Source organism: Nannospalax galili, unplaced genomic scaffold, assembly GCF_000622305.1.
Source record: "Nannospalax galili isolate Female #2095 unplaced genomic scaffold, S.galili_v1.0 scaffold126, whole genome shotgun sequence".
NCBI lineage: Eukaryota > Metazoa > Chordata > Mammalia > Rodentia > Spalacidae > Nannospalax > Nannospalax galili.
The window spans coordinates 2,344,312-2,352,962 of NW_008355275.1; positions in this window are offsets into that span (position 1 = coordinate 2,344,312).

Here is an 8,651-nt window from a genome sequence, read left to right on the forward strand (position 1 = left end):
ATTTCAGCCTAGCCTCATCAACATAGTGAGTCTCAGGTTAGCTAGGGCTACAGTGAGAACATGTCTTAAACAAAGAAACTCAGGCAGTTTGCTCCAGAGACTGCACCACTACCTACTAAACTGTGCATGTCTCCCTGTTTTCCCACAACTAAAAACTCACATCTCTTCCATTTGGATGTCTGACTACCTTTCTTACAGGACAAGAATAAGTTGAGCTCATTCCTGGACAGCTTATAGAGGAATACAGTAAGAGATAAGGAGTGGAGGAAGTATCATGGGCTTCAGAGGAAGCCTCAGGCTAAGCTTCTGGCTTTGTGTGCTCCTGGCATGTTACTTCACTTCTCTGGCATGTTGCAGTCTCTTCATCTCTAAACTTGGAATAACAATAATAACATCTTTTGGCTATTAGAGTTCAGGGGTGGCTTATGCCCAAATGGGAAAGGATTGTCCGTGTGGATGCTCCATTCAAGTCATTGCCAGTACTAAAGGATAGTGCTTCACTCTTATGGAAAAGGGTGTTTGAAAAGAAGGGAGGTTGGAGGCAGGACGATCCCTGGGGCGTGCTGTCCAGCTAGTCTAGCCAATTGGTGAGGCCAGGTTCTGTGATACACTGTTTCAAAAGAAATAAGAAAGTCCGGGCTGGAGAGATGGCTCAGCGGTTAAGAACACTGACTGCTCTTGGAGAGGACCCTGGTTCAATTCCCAGCACCCACATGGTGGCTACAAACCATCCTTAACTCCAGCTCCAGGGGAATCTGAAGTCTTCTTTGGACCTCTGAGGCATTGCAGGACACAGGTGCACTCACATACAGGCAGGCAATACACTCATACACATAAAATAAAAATAATAAATAAAATATTAAAAAATAGTCGTAGAGGAAGACACTTGATATTGACCTCTGACCTACACACACATGCACACATATGCATGCACACCTCCCTCCACACATATACAAGCACATATGTACAACGCACACAATACTGGCTTTGTTGAGCTAGAATTCACATTCACGTACTATGCAGTCTTCTCACTTAAAGTATGCAATCCCGTGGGTTTTTAGTGAGTTTTTAAAACACCATCATCAGTTTTAGAGCATATTCGCCCCTAAAAGAAACACCACATCCTTCAGTTGCCACTCTAACTCCACCTCCAGCAACTTTCTCCATCACCTCCAGCCCTTGACCACCACTGATCTACTCTCTGTTCTTCTAAATTTGCCTATTGACATTTCATATAAGTGGAATTATAAGGTATGATCTTTTGTGCTTTGCTTCTTCTATGTAGCCCAATATTTTCAAGGTTTATCCATCTTGAAACATGGATCAATACGCCACTGCTTTTTGATGAACAATAGTTCTTTGTATGGATGTAGCACATGTTGTATATCTGTTCATCTGTTAACAGACATTTTGGTTGTTTCCACCTTTGGCTATTAAGAATAATGCTGGTGTGAACAAGTATGTGCAAGTTTTTTTAAGACATATATTTCCTTCCTTTTGTAATCTATACCTAGGGATGGAATTTCTGGGTCATATGGTAACTCAGTGTTTCCTTTTTTGAGAAATTATATATTTTTTTAAGTAATTGCACCATATTTGGGGGGGATCTTTTTGAGACAGGGTCTACCTGTAACACCAGCTGGCCTGGAACATGCTATGTAGACCAGGCTGGCCTTGAACTCACAGAGATCTGCCTGCCTCTGCCTCCCTAGTTGCTGGGACTAAAGGTGTGTGCAGCCACGCCAAGCTCAGTGATTGCACCATTTTACATCCCACCAGCAGTGTATTCTGGTTGCTCTACATTCTCACCAGTACCTTTTAGTATGTCTTCTTTTGAAATTTTTTTCCCTATTTTATGTGTATGAGTGTTTTGCCTGCATGCATGTAAGTGCACCATATGTATGCAGTGCCTGAGAAGGCCAGACAGTGTCAAGATCCCCTGGAACTGGAGCTATAGATGGTTGTCAGTGCCATGTGGGTGTTGTGAAATAAGCCCTGGTCCTCTGTAAGAACAGTCAATGCTCTTAACTATTGAGCCAGCTCTCCAGTTCCAAGTGTTTGTCTTCTTGAATGCAGCCATCCTCACAGTTTAATCACTGGGAGCAATCTTGCAAAGCAAGGACCTTTTTCTCTTTAAACTACTTCATGTTCTGTGGACTGATGGGAGTGAAGAGACCTTAAGCCTGTCTTCTCCCTCTTGGTCTCACCGATAAGTCCTGGCTGCCTTCTTTGTCAGAGCAATACCTGGAGGAGGTGGATTAGGCAAAGGGGCCTAATCCAGGCAAAAGGTTTCCCTTTTTCATACCCACATCTTGCAGACTGAGAGGAGGATGGGCTGCGGGAGGAAATGGCTGCTCAGTTACATTGTTTTATGTCTTCTGCTCCAAGATCAAGGGGCAGCTTTCAGTTTGCCTGATGAGCTCACCCTGTATCTTAATCCATTTAGGCTGTTAGGACCAAATACTATAAACCAGATGGCTTATTCACAGCAACAAATTTATTGCTTACAGTCTAGGGGGTAAGAAGTCCAAGATCAAGTTGCTGGCAGGGTTAATGTCTAGTAAGGAGTAGTTTTTAGTTCATTGATGGCACTTTCTGACCATGTCTTCATAAGAAGGAAGGATTGAAGGAAATTCCTGGGGTCTCTTTTATTAATGCAAGGACACAAACATTCAACCATAGCACCAGGAAACTACAGGCAAGGTAGGGAGCAAAGACTTGAGTATCTATAGGGATGCTCAACTGGGAGATTCCATTTATACTCAGATGGGGCATCACAAACTACATGGTCTCTTTCTCAACAATGTTGTGTTCTACAGTCTTGCAAAACTGGGACTCGATGCAAAAATCTAGACTTCTGGATTAAAATAAATATTGGTCATCTTAGCCATACTGTTCCCACCTATGTATGGGCCCTCCAAATCTGAACCACTGCCTTCATGTCCCAGTGAACCCTCATCACACACTTGTACCCTGCCTTGACCCTGAGAGTATCTGAAAGTGCCCAGCTTCCCTTGGGCACTAATGGAATGAACTTAGGTCCTAATAGGCAGCAGGATGGATGCTGTGTTTGCATCCCTCTCTATACCATCTCCTCAAGGGTCTGAGAAGTTGTAGGTGTAACCTGAATACCTAATCAGTCGTTCATGGCTTTTGTTAACGTTCTGTGAGCCATATACTGTTCTAAGAGTTGTGCATGTATTGACTCACTTAATTCCCATAGTAACCCAGTAATAATCCCATTTAATAGGTAGGAAAACTAAAGCTCAGAGAAAAAAAATCACCCATAGTCCATGGAAAATAGTGCCAGAGCCAGGATTTGAAGACAAAAGCAAATGAAGGCATTTTGTGAGCCTGTTTGTTCCATTACAGAGTTCTGTGGGTATGAATCAGTAGTGACTGATCTGGCCTTGCTTACTGCTATAAACATATGCCATGGCTAGTGATTGGTTCTAGCCAGGTGCTCCATCACAAAAGCAAAGGGTTGGAATAGATGATGCATGTGTTTAGAGAAACTGTCTCTATTTTCTTTTTGGCTTTAACATATTGAGCCTCTGAAAATTGGTAAGAGAAGAGGAAAGGGACACTGGGGATTTGCCATGTATTGACAAGTGGTCCAAAGCAGCAGATCACTCTTGAGGCAGAATCCCGTTTCCCACTGTAGAAACCATGGGCTGAACATTCCTCTCTCCTCTCCCTGCCCTTCATGTCCTGGTTGCTATGATTGGTAAAGTCCAGAGCACATCAGACCAAGGAGGACATCATGGCCTCATTTCTCACCCACTATCCCCAAAAGTAACACAGAAGCAGCTGGAAACACAACAGCATTGTCCTGACACACACAGGTCCCTTTTGTTTCTCCAATACATAGACCAGTGGCTGTAACAATGACCTTGAATGGCACTTCTCCCTCTGTTCTTCAGTGTTGCATTTGTTTATCAGTTCCGCAATTGGCCAAATGATTTCCCTCCGGGGGGGGGGGACCAGTTTTTCTTTTTTTGTTTGTTTTTGTTTGCTTTTCCATCAGCCTTCAGGGTCAGTGAGTAGTGAGCCAGACCCAGAGAGACCTGGCCTCTTGAAAATGTCGCCACCTCAGGCCACTGGAAGATCAGGATACCTCACCTCTCCCTTGCAAGGTGGGACTTTCCCTGGAGGAAGAAACCAGACAAGGTAAGCTGGAGGAAGGCTGAGAGCCTAGACCAGAGCATTACAGGGGATGACTGGGGGAGTAGCCCAAGGATGGGGGGAGCTCTGGGTTTGGGGTGCCCTGTTTGCTTGAGCTACTGCCTGCTGGTAAACAAGCAGAGAACAGTGACTGTGGTCAAGTTTGGCAGCCTTCCAGTTAGGGAAACAGAGCTGGCCTTCTAGATCCATGGGTTACACTTCTGAGAATACAACCAACATTGGATAAATAAAAAATAAATTTAAATTTTCATCTGTATTGAACAAAACTAGACTTTTTTCCTTGTCCTTATTTTCTAAACAACACAGTCTAATAAATAGTTGCAGAACATTTGTAATTGTACTAGATAATAGTAGTAATCTTAGTGATGATTTAAAGTACATGTGCATATGTTACACCAAAATGCTGTATCATTTTTAAAGTAAGGGACTTGTGCATCCTTTGATCCTACTGTCTGCAGGCTCCTGGATCAAATCCCAGGCTGATAGTGAGGGACAGCCATGCTATTTGATCTCCATTCAGTGCCTTTGAGATTTAGGCAACTGGAATCTTTGGGGACAGGTAATTTTACTGATATAATCATTTCTTAAGAGTTGCTATTATTAAGCTCTTACTGGATATGCTACATATGTATACATATTACTGTATTATCTCACTGTGTTAATAGAATTAGCAGCAAACACTTATACCATGTGTTTCATATCCTTCCATAATTCAAACCCATGCAGTCTGGTTTTATAATCTGCTTTCCATCACATGCTCCTTGTGTAACATTCTTTATAACATCATGGTGCTAATAAATTGAGGTCATCATTGGGTTTCGTTTTGAGAAGTCATGCGATGTAATGGTACATGTACTGAATCCTTTGTCCTGGCTAGATATTGTCAGAAATAGCTTTGCATCTGTTTCCTCATGTGTTTTACATGATAACCCTATCAGGTGGATATTTTATGATCCCAATTTCGTGGATGAAGAAATAGAGGCACAGATATATGAAGTCATTCACCCAAGGTTACTCCACTATTAAATGACAGAGCCAGATTTAAACTCAGTTTTCTTTGGAGCATTATGTGAATTTGAGGCTTTCCCAGCCTCACTCTAAGAACCGGTATGTTTAGAGGGTGGCATTTAGACCCCAGCTTTATAGACTTTCTACACCCAAATTGTCAACTGGAGGAATGATGGGCACTTCTGATTGGTCTGCTGTCATCAGCTTTGTCTTTCTTGAGGAAGATGGAATTGGTAACTAGTGACAAGGAAGGAAGTTGGAACGGCAACAGTTACCCAGTGATTGATTTTTCTTGCCTAGCTGTAGTATGGACTAAGTAGCTATATATAAAAAGACTTACATTTCATAAACAGGACTCATGACCTATATTCAGGAAGCAACTTTATTTTTGCCCATCACTCTCTCTAATTTATTTTCTGTAAGGCTTCACTCTTCTCATGCCCTGGGGTGAAAATTAAAGCAAGTCTATGATTCTTCTGGCTGAACTTCAGGAATTAAAAGTTTTTTAGTTTCTTATAGTTTCAACACGGTCTCAATTCAACAACCGGTTATGTCCAGCCCTGTGGTAGAAATCAAACTTCCAACTCTTATCCTCACTGGAGACTTCCTCGCCCCCTCCAGTGGAGTTTGGGAAAGGAGTGTGGGCTTAAATTCTCATCCTTGCTTTATACTTCCATCATTCCCCTGTGGCTTACTGAAGATTCTGACTCCTGGGAGAGCCCAGAGAGGAAGCAGAAGAGCCTCAAGTTCCTACTTGGTTCTTATTATAGTGTGTTCATTCATTTTCTGTCACTATAACAAAATACCTGAGCAAATCAACTTTTCAAAGAGGAAAGTTTTATTTTGGCTCATAGCTTCAGAGAGTTCAGTCCTTGGTTATTTGTCCCTGTCATTTTTGAGCTTGTGGTAAGGTAATAGTACATCATGGCAAACCACATAGTGGAAGAAAGCTGTTCACCTCATAGCAGCTGGAAAGCAAAGCAAAGCAAAGAAGCACTTAGGGTCCCAATGCACCCATCAAGGGATATCCCACACCCCCAATCACCTACCTTCCCCCACTAGCCTCCACTTCCCAAATTTTCCACCCCAATTCCAATAACACCTCAAGCTGGTGACTAAGCCTTCAGCATATGAGGATACTTCAGATCTGCGCTTGTGTCTCACTGGCTGGGCCTGATGCGTTGTCTCTTAGCACAATCTCGTGAGCACTTCAGAGAGTACTCTCCTTCCTAAACTTTGGGGATCTCTGAGCTCTCCAGGAAGCAGGCTGCCTCAGCCTCCTTCCTTAGGCATCAGTGCTTTATTAATTTGCTAGGGCTATTATAACAAAATACCACAGACCTGGTGGTTTACACAACTGAAATTTATGTTCTTAAAGTTTTGGAGACTAGAAGTCCAAGACCGGGGACCATGGCCCTCTCTCTGTCTTACAGATGGCTGCCTTCCTGCCGCGTACTCTTATAGACTTTCCTCTGTGTGTACACATCCCTGGTGTGCATTAGTTTGGGGTCTACTTTAATGGCCTCATATTTTAACATAATCAGCTTTTATTTACATTGATGGATTGATTAGTGTGTGTGTGTGTGTGTGTGTGTAATCAGAGGAGTCTGTTCTTTCCTTCCAGGGATTCAACTGAGGTCATCAGGCTTGGCAGCAAACGCCTTTACCCAGCGAGCCATCTTGCTGGTCCTTAATCAGCTTTTTAGAGGTCCTATTTCCAAATAAAGCCACATAACAGGTTTTAGCAGCCTCTTGAAGTAGAGGAGTCCCTATCATAATACTAACATTCCTGAGTGTGAGGCAAGGTAGAGAGATTACTGTGAGATTAAGGCCAGTCTGGGCTACATAGTGAATTCCAGGCCAGCTTGGCCTACAGAGTGAGACCTTGTCTCACACAAACAAAAACAAAACAACAAAACAAAACAAAACAAAACAAAGGGGCCTACAGAATCCACAAGTTGCCTGTGGTGTCTCTCTGATTTATGGAGAATAATTTCCCTTTACCCTGGCAAGCCCAAAGCCCGCTACTCCCCATCTGGATGACTGCCTTGTCTCCGGTCTCTCTTTCCTTTTGATTTCTAAGGTATGAGTCAGTCCTGAGCCCTTAGTGACAGCTAAGCTCTAAGGATATTGCACTCCTTTCAGGCCATTCTTTGGTGGGAGGGAGGGCAGGGAATGAATGGTTGGAGCAGAGAACATACTGTTATTTTCTCCAGAATTCCTCCAGTGCATGCCTAGCTGTTTTCTTCATTCACACTCCCCTGTGGGCTAGGGGTAGTGAGAGAAAGAGCAAACAAGCTTCATAGCACTTCTGCCCTACGCCCTGTGTGATGGCATCGCAGCAGCTTGCTTTGGAATGTGCCAGCTACTCAGTGCACACTGAGACCAAAATAGCTTTCACATCCTGCTATGCTAACAACACCTCGTTTTGTTTTCATAAGGACCCTGGGATATTATTATTCACAGATGGAAGAAGCACCTGGAGCTCAGAAAGGTTAATTAATTCACCCAAGATGAGTGTTCTGCTAAGTGGAGAGGGGGAGTGCTGAGTCCAGCTTTAGCCCGCATCTGTTCTCACTTCTTTAGGCCCTCAGCACCCTGGACTATTTAAGCTTTTTTCTTTTTTGCCTGTCAGAGTCTGGTCTATGCTGCATGTATTCCTTCCTTAACTGAACATTCTAAAGGTAAAGGTCATCCCTGCATGGTCTGCTTGTGATGTAGGGCTGGTAACAGTGGTGACAGGTGCATCAAGAGTTTTCTCAGGTACAGTGAGCGTGAGGGATGGATTTCTTGTTCCAAGGAGATGTCTTTGATTCTTGAAAATCCTTTTCACCTCCTGTTCTAATTTCGTTTCTGTTGCTGTTATAAAATACCTTGACAAAAAGCAACTTAGGGAGCAAAGGGTTTATTTTAGGTCACTATTCCAGGTTACATCCAGCAGTGCAGGGAAGTTAAGGCGGCAGGAACTTTAGAACAGCTAGTCACATGACATCCACAGTCAGTAGCAGAGGAAAGTGAATGCCTAGTGCTTACTTAGTGCTTGTACTCAACTTGGCTTTTCCACTCACATTGTCCAGGACCCCCTGCTTAGGGAATGGTGCCACCCACACTGGGCTGGGTCTTCCCACATCAATAACTTAATTAAGACAATTCCTCACAGACATGCCCACAGGCCAACCCAATATAGACAATCCTTCATTGAGACTCTCTTCCCAAGTGATTCTAAGTTGTGTCAAGTTGACAATAAGCCCTAACCGTCACACTTCTTCAGGGTCTAACTTAAACAGCAGAATACTGAAATGGGAGTGTAATGTCTCTTTGTAGAGGGGTATTAAAGCAATGATGTTTTCTGAGAATCCTAACTGAGGCAGAAGAGGCCATGTCATTTCATTGTTTCTTAGATGATTCTTTTTTTTTTTTTTTTTTTTTTTTTTCGGTTTTTTTGAAAAAGGGTTCCC